The sequence below is a fragment of the Balaenoptera musculus genome, chromosome 2 (assembly GCF_009873245.2).
Source record: "Balaenoptera musculus isolate JJ_BM4_2016_0621 chromosome 2, mBalMus1.pri.v3, whole genome shotgun sequence".
Taxonomy (NCBI): domain Eukaryota; kingdom Metazoa; phylum Chordata; class Mammalia; order Artiodactyla; family Balaenopteridae; genus Balaenoptera; species Balaenoptera musculus.
Window position 1 is genome coordinate 37027034 of NC_045786.1, and position 8330 is coordinate 37035363.

Here is an 8330-nt window from a genome sequence, read left to right on the forward strand (position 1 = left end):
TCACTTAAAAACAAGTTATTGGTGGTGACAGACCTTAATCAATTTTCCATTAACCAGGAACAAATAAGCTGGAATATGGCTGAACCATTGTCAAGACCAGCAGACATCCAGGCCTCACTCACTCCCCCAGCTTCTAAGCAGGAAGGTCACGTGGAGAAAGGCTGGAGGCAGGTCCAGGCGCACTTCTTCCTCTTCAGTCAGAGCGGCTCCCCCCTCCTCAGAGGCTCTGTCCCCAAGCTCAGCTCGCCCTCTCCTCCCATCACCTACGAACTGGCAATCGGTACTAAAAAGCCACCTTTCTCTTCCTGATACTGCCTTCTGGGTAGAGGGACGTGCCTTAGAATACTTCTCCTGGCCATTCTCCATCCCCTTCCTTACAGGTGGGAGGAATGACTTCCTTGGTTAACAAGCAGTTGGTGCACGTGGCTCAGAAGATCAGCAGTGAAGGCTCTATCCCTGCAGGGCGAGGCGGTGGTTGTCCAGTGCTGCCTGCAGCTCAGTTCTGGGGCTCTGTGCGACCCCACAGCTAAGCCACACCCTCAAGAGCTCCACCATTTAGAAAGCTTCCATTTTGATCTCAATGTCTTACTCATGTCTCTCTCAGTCGGTCTAGAACCTGAGCAGGAGAAGAACAGTTCTATTTATCAGATCACCTGAAATTCCAACAAAATGACGGAGCCCCACCACGGAAGGGAGCTCATCTTAATCATGAGAAATTCACCCCTCCAATAATCTAAGGTTGACTGTAGTTTTAATTTGGGGTCATCCATGTTCCCTTTTTCTACTAACCTGGTTAAGTGATAGTTAATTAAAATTATAATTCAGATAGAAATTTAAGAGAGAAATCATAAACACTAATACTTGGTTTATAGCTACACATTCCAAGGTAACTAAAGAGACCAGGCTTTCTTTTCTGTTCTTCTCACAACTCCTGTGGTTTCAGCACCACAGAACAATAACCCGGGAAGATCAAGTGCCTGGGTTCCTCTCCCGCCCTTGCCCAGTGCTGGCTTGTCCATGTTCAGAATTCCAGGTCTGACTTCTTTGTTGGTGAGATACTAGCTTTCACTCATTTCCCACCTGCACAGGAAGTTTTCCGAATTTCCTTGAAATCCTGGAGACTGTCCTTCCAAAGTTCTTCACTTCCCTCCAGACTTGAGACCCCATCTGACAGGGGAACTGGAGGTCCCGCCCAAGATAAAGCAAGAAGGGACATGGGGTTCTTATGTAATTTGCCTTCTGTTCTCATATCTGGAAGTGGTAGGTGGGATGAGAATGGAAGCACGTCTCAGAAAGGTCTAGTTTTCAAAAGAAAAAGTTAATGACTTAGGAAATTTTCCCCCTTAAGTTCAGCATACAGGGCAATGTGCTTATGTATTTTAACAATAATTATAACAATGATGACAATGAGAACTAACATTTGCTGAATGCAAACAATGTAACAACCCAGGGAGGTAGATACCATCACTGTGTCCATTTTGCAGATAAGAAAATGGGGGCTCAGGGTGTTTAACCTATGTACCCGGGAACAGACAAGTCTAAAGTGGCAGACTGTTGTATATAATATATGCAGAGTTCACATCTATGGGGCACTTTAGGTGGAAACAAACAACTGAAACTTTAAGTAACTCTCCTGTTTCTCTAATATTGTTACTGAAAGCAGGCAGGGAGATCCCTTTGCTGTCGAGCAGAGCAAAACCCTCAAAATCATCTTCCTGAGTCTATTGGTTTCTATGAGTATTTAAAGATAGGTTGTAAATAGTGTCCCTCTATAGACATCAACAATTTTCCTCCTGACAAGGCCATTCAGATACAGACTAGTGATAGCAGAGTGACAGACGATAAGCATGTCTCCTGATTCACGGTCCCTAATCTTCCCGCGGGGCTTCCTCTCTCCCACTGTTCTGAAGTGCACTTCGGGGAAGAGAGCTTACCATTGGGGTACCCCCTCAAAGCCTGGGGGCCGAGGCTCCTGGGCTCCTCTGTCATCTCATTACCATCCCCTGTCACTGCCTTCTGGTTCTCTTTGGAGTCCCCTCTAGTCCGCAGAACGCCTCCTGCCACCTCAAAGGCATCAAAGGTGTTGGCCAGGGTCCAGGGACTCATCAGGGCATCCATCTCATCGTAGAAGGGGCCGGTGCCTGGAGTGTGGGTGCTCCTGGCTTTGCGGTAGTTAGCCTGGAGGTTTTTGAACCGGTAGCGACACTGCTCCAGGGTCCGCAGGAAGCCCCGCTCTCGCAGCCGCTCAGCCACAATCCAGTACACCTGGCGGTTCCAATGGCAGGTGCAGAGTTTCTCATGAATGTAGGGCTCACTAAGAATTCCCAGGAAAATTTTAGTCTCCTCATACCCCCAGTGCACATCTGGGGAAAGGGACAGAGCTAAGCTAAGCTAATGCTGCTGGTTTTGTAATGAATATAGCAGAAGATCCCCCCACTTCCTACAACAGCATTTTAGTGATTTCCCGAGAAGTAATCAAGTAGGTTTTTCCCTCTGTGACAGGACTGGATCCAACAATATGCACACGCATATTTATTTTTATGCTGATGATCATCATACTTATATAGTGGTTCTTCCTTTTTCTCAGTTACACACATGAACAAAGCGCTCCACCTTTTGTATGTAAAAATAGTCTTTCCTTGCCCTTTCCAAACTATTATAATATGCCTTCAATCCACATAGCACCTCTGAAATAGCTGGTTGCGATGAGGCCCTCCCCAAACCCTGCTAACAACCAGAGCCCTCCCGTCTTGCTGGTGATAGGGGCTTACCAGTAGGATTCCAAAACAGGGCTGGGATACCAGGGCTTCCAGACGCTTCTTCAGTGCCCAGTTCTCCCCCCTCAGAATCCTCCATTATGGCTCCTGAATGCCCTTCTTCTAAAGATGCTGCTGGATGGCCTTGGTTCCACCCCTGCTTCTCTGACCCACCTTCTAACACGGCCTCGGCCAGCATCGCCTCCTCCTGCTCCCAGTAAGCCCTCTGCAGTTCTTCCTGCTCCACGTCACGGTACCTCTGCCCAAGCAGACCCCCGGCCACCTCTGGAATGGGGGTGGCGGCCTGTGGACACATCAGGGCATCCATCTTGTTGTAGAAGGGGCAGGTTCTTAGCACGTGGGTGCTCCTAGCTTTGCGGTAGTTGGTCTGGAGGTTTTTGAACCGGTAACGACACTGCTCCAGGGTCCGCAGGAAGCCCTGCTCTCACAGCCGCTCAGCCACAATCCGGTACACCTGGCGGTTCCGATGGCACGTACGGAGCTTCTCATGAATCCAGGACTCACTGAGAATTCCCAGGAAAATGTTGGTTTCCTCGTAGCCCCAGTGCATCCCTGCCACCTTCTCATCCTCCAGGCCCTGCCACTCCAGCTCATCCCCCGTCCTGGCTTTTCTCAAGATGGGCACCTGGCCAGGCCTGACTCTTCCCCAACCCACCAGGGAGTCTCACACTCTCCTTCTCTCTGGAGCACTGAAGATCTGGGCTCTGTGGGTTTTCCTCCTGCTCCACGTGGGAGCTCACACAGGGTCTGTGGGTTGGAAATGCTGTTTGCAGAGAGACAAGAAGAAGACATAATGGTTGGGTGAATCTAATAATCCCAACCACTTTATACGCCAGGGAGGGGAAATATTAATTTTTTTTAAAAAGTCCAAGGGAGGGCTTCCCTGTGGCACAGTGGTTAAGAATCCACCTGCCAATGCAGGGGACATGGGTTCAAGCCCTGGTCCGGGAAGACGCCACATGCCAAAAATAAATAAATTAATTAATTAAAATAAATAAATTCAATGAGTGGGACAGGGAGGAGAGAAAGCAAAGGAAGAACTAAGCTACCATTTACTGAACACCAGGCACTGCACTGGAAACTTCACATTTGCTCAAAATTCCCGTTAGTATGCGGCAGAGCTGGGATTTGAACTCAGGACTGTCTGAATCTGAAGCTTTTGTTTTTCTCCCACTACACAATCCTGCATACCATGAGGGCAAGATCCAGATACTGAAAGAAGGAAGTAACCATTACTTTTAAGACAAACAAGCAATCTTAGAGTCAAGGAAAAGAATGACTTAATACAACCCCTCACTACCTCAGCTGTGACGCTGCCTTACACAAGGAAGGAGATTTGGGCAACATTTTGCAAGCTGATGAAATTTTGGAACCTAATCTATAAAGTTACTGGGCCTGCCCGCTGGGTAAAATTCCTTTGGAATTTCCGATAGGCAAGAGAATTGGTGCAAAGGGCCCCACTCAGTAGCAGAAGGCGACCTGATAAGAGAAATGTCTGGCCCACCTGGGAGCTGCTCATGGTCCCCTGGTCACAGCTGTTCTCCATAGAAAGACCCAGAGTCTGAGGATCAGGCAGGCCTGGGGGAAGAGAAAGGAGCCGTTAAAGGGAATGCTTCTTGGCTCCTCCCAGGGACCAGCCCACCTGGTTTGGAAACAGAAGAGTCTTCCTCCTTCTCTCAGTGTCTGCTTTGTCCCATCAAAGAAGGACTGGTGAAAAAGCAAAACAACACATTTCTCAAAGGAGAGTTCCAGATTTCCCTTCCATATCCATCCACGTTATTGACTGTCAGCGTTTTATGCTTTTATTCTTCAGTTTTGATAACACATGTGAATCATCTGAATTGGTCTGGGGACACGTACCTGTTTTGAGAATTACTGCACTCTAGTTTAGCCCTACCTTGTGCCTTTCCTACCACCCAGGCCTAAAATTGGTACCCACGACTTACCTACTGGGACCAGTAAGGTCTCACTCACATAAGGAGAGGTGCCACCAGCTCTGCTGTGTAGTTTTACAAAACATGCCGACCAAGGTTCTTCTTCCCTTTGGAGGTGCCTGTTGAGGATCCCATAGATTCATGTGGTCAGCCTCAGTTTATATGCCACATCCTCCCAGGGAAAGGAGCTGTACCCGCTACCCCACTTCCTGCACTCAGAGCGGGTTTCACGCCCTCCCCACAGAAGGGTCCCTTCTCCCTCCCTACACTGCTGCTGCTTACCGCTCTCGCAGAAGGATCCAAGTTTTACTTTGGGGCTGTGGTTCATTTGGTCTTCTGGTTCTGGCTGTGAGTTCTTCACCACTGCCTGGAACAGATACATGGATTCTGTCTGTGCTTGCTTCAGATGGATGTTTAGGGGACCTAGTACCGATCCTGAGGGATCCTTCTCCTCTGACAGCACCTCCTGTCCCTGTTCAAGGACTGGAAATGGTCAGAATTCTGTAGGCACTAAAACTTAATCATCCCCAGACATAAAGAAGCAAAGGGGGAACTCAGTCTTATGCAAATCACTGCAGGGGCAGTAAGGAGTGTGGATGTGTGGGAGGTGCCATGGAGATAAGATCTGGAACCCAGGCCCACTGCAATCTGCCCACCCAGCTCTCCCAGGGTTGCTCCTGTCAACCTCTAGGCAAAACTAACAATACAGAGAGAGCAAGCAACAAGGCAGCTATTTTGCAACAGGACCTAAAGGTTCAATAATGTCAATAAAGACCAGTGAAACCCCTTGCTTCAGGCTGGCTGCTGCTGAATGAGAGCTGTTCTCCAAAGAGAAAATAGGTTGTATCTGCTCCTCCTGGATCAGAGTGGTGCTCAAACTATTTTAAACAATTCTCTTATTTACTGGTGGGGACCGACACTCAGAGCAACCAATGTTGTGCGTCCTCTGAAAAGTCAGTCTGAAAATGGAAGGAAAGTTGCAGCTACCAGGCCCAGGGAATAAGCAAACTCCATGCTGACACCAACAGCAAAGTGTACACATCACCCATACCGCTGGCAACCCAAGGTGGCTCTGTCTCTCACATTCCTCTATTTTAACTACTCAGAACTAAGTTTCCGTATCTCACCTGCAGCCCCAGTCTTCCCGGTTCTTTTTGCAAGTCTTCCACCAGAGCCACTGCCTCCTCTCCACTCTCTGGATGTTTTTGTCTAACCCAGATCTGGACCTCCTGGGGAAGGACAGCCAGGAACTGTTCCAGGACTAGCAACTCCAGGATCTGCTCTTTCGTACACTTCTCCGGTCTCAGCCACTGATAACAGAGCTTCTGGAGTTGGATTAGTGCCTCCCGGGGTCCTGATGCTTCTTGATAGTGGAAATACCAAAAGTGCTGGCAGGAGGTCTCTGGTCCAGGGATACTCCCTTGAAAGAAAATTTCCTGCTCCCAGTGGGAATCTTCTTCCAGCTTCACTATTTGGAGCTCTTCCTGTACTTGAGGAGTCTGGATTTGTTCATCCACAGCTACAGCCATTGTTCAGATCAGAGAAGAACCCTGCAGCTGTGCTCTGAAGTTCAAACCTCTTCCTTTACTTCACTGGGAAGCCACCTTTAGATAGGAGTCTAAGTAGAACTTGAAATTCTAGAGCCAGAGACATACATTACAGAGTGAATTCTAGTGAAAAATCACAAGGGTTAGCCCAGTGGGATTGAGGTGAAGAAAAATCTTCCTGTTCCTCCCTCCCCATGTCCTGATGCCCATGGAGTCTGGCCCTCTGTCACTGGGGAGGCAGCTCCAGAAGTCTGACAGTAGGGGTCAAGGGCTGGTGGTCTGGTTGGAAAGCAGAGGAGCGTGAAGCTGTGTTTGCATAGCGATTTACTTAACGCCAAGAAAATGCCAATGACCCATACTGAAGAATGAGGATGAGCTGATGGAGATAATGGGGACAGTAAACTGCCCATTCTCCCAAGCCACTGGTGTTCAGAGTGTTGCCAAGTACATGCAGTACAAGAGCCAGACGGCACACAAGGTAGCAGCACCTTGGAGAGCAGAGCCTGAGTGGAGCCCGCTCCGCTCTAAGCTTCGGAGATTCATCGGCTCCAACCCTCAACTGTCCTCGCCTCTGGGTGGGTTCTCAGATTTGTTTCTCTGGATTCCTCAGTCTTGGCATCATAACTCTCTCCCAAACAGGGAGATTCACCCTGGTTAAGGTTACAAGATATAACAGCAAGGATAATAAGATCACAGACTCACAGGATGTTACAGTTGGAACGGAAGTTAAGAGATATTCAGGCTTCAACTCCCTCAAAGCTGAGGCAGTCACGGCTCAGAGACCCCCAGGACCTTGCCCAAGGTCACAAAGCTGGCAGGAAATGGGCAGTGGCTCAGCCCGGTGACGGTGGACCGGGTGACTGGCCCGCAGAGCGTGACTTACACTGGAAGGCTACTCTGCTCCACGGGCGACCTTCTCTGGAAGCTTTATGGGGTAAACGCGCGGGCCCTGGGGACAGGGTCGCCTCGTTGGCTACGGGGCCAGGGTCATCCCCGCCGGGCCAGGTGAGCAGGGAGAAGGAGGACGCCGCCAGCATGAGGTGCGCATCCTGCCCCGGGGTCTGCTCGCGGGGACGCGGGACCCGGGGTCTCCGCCCGGTCACGCCCAGCCTGCGCGGGCCCAGGCCCGAGGTGAGAGCCGCTCCCGTCCGCCGAGGCCCTGCGACCACTGGAGGGCCCCGACTCCGCGCTACCTTCTCTGTGGGCATGCAAAGTCCCCACACGACACTCCCACCCCGAGCCCAGACCCCAAGTCCGGAGCTTCGGACAGCCACAAATACCGGGAGCGGAAATGCGAGCCCCAGAGAGACTGGGGCTTGGCAGGACTACATTTCCCATAGACCTCCACCAGGGCCTGCAGACTGACAGCAGGATTAACCAGTAATCTATGCGGATGGCTTGGGTGCCCATTTGTTTCAGACGAATCATTGACGATGGGTGGGACTTTCCTACACGCCGGATTTGGGGGTGCGGAGCCGCAACTATAATCGTCGCACGTGGAGCGGGTGTAGTCCTGCCTTGCTTCTCCTACCCCCGTGAGAATCTGGGGAGGTGGCGGCTTCTCGCCTTACTCCGCCCGGGGACCACTGAAAGAGAGACCCTTTCCAAAGCGTTTTCCCTTACAGCTGAAAGCGGGTGTTTATCCCTGTTAATCCATATTTAATCCTATTATACAGGTGAATAAACCCAGGCAGCTTGGACCCCAGGTCTCTCTTAGAGTGGCGTTGAGACTCCAATTCAGATGTTTTGCCTCTTAAAGTACTTTTCTGGCATAGTTGCCCACTGTGGTAATGCTTCACCACTATCCTCCCCCTTGCCTAACACACACACACACACACACACACACACACACACACACACACACACACACACACTTCCTCATTTCCTGCATGCAAGGTCCTGGGTGATTCAAGATGAATATCATTGACGCTTATTCATTTAACAATCAATTGTAGAGCATATACTTTGGGACAAGCGAAACACTTCCTCCTCTTAAGGAGTGCAGTCTGGCAGAGAATGCATTTTCTAAAATGAAATGGTGAACAACTCCAATGCAGTGTGATAAGTGCTAA

At 50.0% G+C, this 8330-nt stretch overlaps 1 long non-coding RNA gene across 1 annotated transcript; it reads right to left on the reverse strand.

Moving 5' to 3' along the window:
- Nucleotides 1–2762: 2762 nt before the first annotated feature.
- On the reverse strand, nt 2763–7497 carry LOC118891133. Its single transcript, XR_005018903.1, has 5 exons — nt 6961–7497; nt 5839–6348; nt 4994–5078; nt 4282–4830; nt 2763–3540 (listed from the first exon to the last, which is right to left on the reverse strand). It is a non-coding gene; the product is annotated as an uncharacterized LOC118891133 (long non-coding RNA).
- Nucleotides 7498–8330: the final 833 nt, after the last annotated feature.